The following is a 4,173-nucleotide window of genomic DNA, read 5'->3' as shown; positions in this document are numbered from 1 at the left end:
TATAAGTGACAGTTTGCATCCAAGTGGAAGAAGCTTAGCAAATGGTAAGTCCCTTTGTCAGAAGTGACAGTTTGCATCCAAATGGAAGAAGCTCAGCAAATGGTAAGTCCCTTTGTCAGAAGTGACAGTTTGCATCCAGTTCCTTTTCTCAAGCCATGTCCTTGATTAAAGAAGAAGTTGATCCCTATTCTTAGCGGCAGCTTATTATTCTCAGCAGTTTATCGTCAACCATTGAGGCGGTAATCCAATTCTCTCCTACCTTCGACTATTGAGTTGGTAGTTTATCGTCAACCATTGAGGCGGTAATTCAATTTTCTTCTACCTTCAACTATTGAGTTGGTAGCTTATCGTCAACTATTGAGGCGGTAATTCAATTTGCCTCTACCTTCAACTATTGAGTTGGTAGCTTATCGTCAACCATCGAGGCGGTAATTCAATTTTCTTCTACCTTCAACTATTGAGTTGGTAGCATATCGTCAACTATTGAGGCGATGATTCAACTTTCTCTACCTTCGACTATTGAGTTGGTAGTTTATCGTCAACCATTGAGGCGGTAATTCAATTTGCTTCTACCTTCGACTATTGAGTTGGTAGCTTTTCGTCAACTATCGAGGCGGTAATTCAATTTTCTTCTACCTTCAACTATTGAGTTGGTAGCTTACCTTCAGTGGAACGTTGGTATATGTTATCGTCAGCGGTACAGCGGTACATCTCTTCATATCATCAGTGGTACGACGGTGTGTTTTCTGTTGACGGAAGATTGGAATTCTGATTCAGAATGCGTACTTTCTCATCCCTAGTGAAAGAGGATGATCCCCTTTTCTCATCCCCAGTGAAAGAGGATGCTATAACCTCTCTGACGCGAAATGTTTTCCCCAGAGAAGTTTCTTTTCCCACCAAAGTTCCGTCTCTCCAACAAAGTCCTGCTTTCCCCAGTGGAGTCTCTACTTGCAAGACATTTGTTTCCCCAGCGGAGTTATGGCAAGACATTTGTTTTCCCCAGTGGATCACCTGTTACTCCCCAGTATTGTCATGCTTTATTATCATCACATGCATTCATTAACATTGCATTGCATCTTAGGATCAAAAATTGTGTCTTATATATTTAAGTCTCTTCGATTTTGTCAAAACGAAGATTTCCAATCATCGTATCTCCAAATCGAAGAAACTTAAATAGGGGCATCTGTCATACCCCAATTTTTGACCCTAAAATCCTATATCATTCATATCCCAATCACTAATCAAGAGCTTCACTTGGAAGTTTGTTTATGGTGTTGCACTCACCTCATCAATGAGAGGGACCATCAAACACCAATGATTGTTTACCTTGTATGCATATTATACTAACCCAAATACCAAAAATATTGCTTTGTTTCTTTGTAGGCTTTTGTTTTGTAGGTACCAAGCCAAGACATGCAATAAGCAAGGCATTTTTCACATTTTTGACTGATCAAATCGATTTCCCTGCAGCAATCTTCAACAAAATCACATTCTGGACAGCATGAAATCGATTTCCCTCCTGGGTAAATCGATTTCCCTAGTGTATTTTGCGCCAAATTCTCTTCTGGAACAGAGTGAAATCGATTTCACTCCTGGGGAAATCGATTTCCTTCAGGCGAAATTCAAAAAAATAGAGAGGGAAGCTTGATTTGATTTTGACACCTATTTTCTTTGACCATCTTTGTCATTTCACCAATTTTCCACCTCATCAAAATAATTCTCTTCATTAAACCCCATTTTACCACTTTTTACCATTTAATTGCCACTTTAATCACCAATTAAACACAAGCTAATTACCAAATGCAAAAAGACCAAATTACCACTACTCTTGCTCTCATCCTATAAATAGAGCCCACTACTCTCTCATTTCTCAAGCTTTTGATAGCCAAAAAAGTTCTTGCAAATTCATTTCTGAAGCTTTTGAGAGCCAAAAAACCCCTTGCAATTTCTCTCCTCATCCCTACCAAATTCACCAAAGCTCTTTGTTCTTTCATAAAGTTTGTGAGTCACATCTTGAACCTCACAAACTTTGAGCTAAACCACCATCTATTTCACTCTTTTTTCTTCAATTGTTGAGAGATCAAGATTTGTGTTGGTGATTCTTGAAGTAGATCTAAGTTTTGTTCAAGATTTGGTAATTTTCTTCATCCTTTTTGTATATCATGATGTAGATCTTTGTTGCTTGTGTGTGATGCATCTTTGATGCTATATTGGTGCTATTTGATGGTGATTTGATGGAAAATTCGTGCTCCAATTGATATGTGATCATAAGGTGTTTGTATGTTTGCTTAAGTCAAGTTTTATGCCTTTAAATGTTGTTTTTGCTGAAATTTGCACTGGTCAAATCGATTTCCTTAAGGCTCAAATCGATTTCATGCTGTACGTAACTTGTTTTTTTTGAAAACTGCCTTATGGAAATCGATTTCCCTCTGCATGAAATCGATTTCCTGCTGGCAGAATGTGTTTTTTTGCCTTTTTTATGCTTGTTTTGGCTTCCTACTTCCTCCACTTCATTAATATCATTGGATCTAGGATGTTGATAGGTTTGAAATGACCTAATCCATAATATTAGATGAATGATATTAATGATAGTGTGAGTTGATTATCTTTATGCATTTTATCTTCTTCTTCTCCTTTTTTTTCTTTTGATCGATGAAAGTCTTAATATCTTGAGAATTCTATGGATTCTTGATAAAGACTAGATCAATTTGTTTCTATTCTTATCTTTTTCATCTTATTTTCTCTTGATCGATGAAAGCCTTAATATCTAGAGAATTCTATGGATTCTTGATAAAGGCTAGATCATTTCTTCTTCTCCTTCTTGTTTCTTTTGATTGATGATCTTGATACATGGAGAACTCTCCTACATTTGTCCCGACTCGATAAAAGATCAAACATGGAAGAGAATTGTATGCGGTTGATTTAAGACTTGTGGAGGTTCTTATCGTGTAGTCGCTATGATTTTATCAAGCTTCTGATAAGCCCCATTGACTTTAAATCCGAGTACATCATTCACTCACCATAGATCTTCCTACTAACTTTGATAACATACTTGACAAGTTTCAAGATGGTTATCTTTAACATTTAACAACTAACTTTAATTTCCGCACCTTTACTATACCGCTCTTTATATTACCACCTTTATATTACCGCTCTTTATATTACCGCTCTTTATATTTCTCGCCTTATCGCTTTACTTTATCATTTCATCATATTTACTTTCCGCCATTTTTCCTTTGTCCACTTGGACCATACTTTATCTTTACTTGCTAAAACACTAATAAATAACAAAAATCTAAAAAATACATAAGGCTCTCTTTGGACTATCGGTTACTATCCCTAGCACTTTGGAGATTCGGACTTATGGACCTAGTACCTCTGGACTCATTCTATTGCTATCCTGTGATTGTTCTGTCTGTCTGGCATTGTTCTGTTGTATGTTTATGTGTGCAGGTATTTCCTTGAAAGCCCTTGATGGTTAATTCCAAGGCACTGATATAAGGATTTTACCCGAAAACAGCCGTTACTCTGCCCGATTTTCATCAGAATCTTAATGTGCTTAATGAAAAATGGTGCTAAGACAATAAGTTCATCTGGATCCCCAAGTGTTAATGTGTTGGTACTGATAAATCCAAAGGATGGGAAAACTACCTTGGCTCTTAATGTCAAGTGTTGGCTTCTTATTCGGTTAGACCGTTTCTTTCCTTAGCTTTTATTTTATGCATTAGGTTAGCCTCTTCATCTCCTCCCATTCTTAAATTTTCAAAATCTTCTCCCTTTTTCCAAAACCTTCTTATGTTTGCAATCTTTTCAAAACCTTTTTCTTAAAAATATCTTTTCCCCTTGTTGGCATTTTCTTTCAAAAGTTTAGACACCGTTAATCGTCGAAACGAGTGGTTATACCCCACGATTTTGAAATTGATTGATATAATGAGATCTTTTCCGCGTGAGAGAGCTAGTGGCATACTCGTCGATTTTATCCGAGTTGGAGCCCTTCTTTCATTAGCGATGCAAAGAACTCGTTTGTTCTCATGCTCAAGATCAATGGCTGAGTATTTCTCTCCAACGACGATAAAGTGTTTATTCGTTTTTTAAAAATGTTTTCCCAAAAGCGGAACTACATTAGCTCTGACTTCTCCATTGCACCGAGGAGGTATGTAGGCCCAAAGCTTA

This window comes from Vicia villosa, linkage group LG6, assembly GCF_029867415.1.
Source record: "Vicia villosa cultivar HV-30 ecotype Madison, WI linkage group LG6, Vvil1.0, whole genome shotgun sequence".
NCBI classification, from domain to species: Eukaryota; Viridiplantae; Streptophyta; class Magnoliopsida; order Fabales; family Fabaceae; genus Vicia; species Vicia villosa.
The sequence above is the reverse complement of the archived record's forward strand: the minus strand, read 5'-3'. Positions refer to the sequence as shown.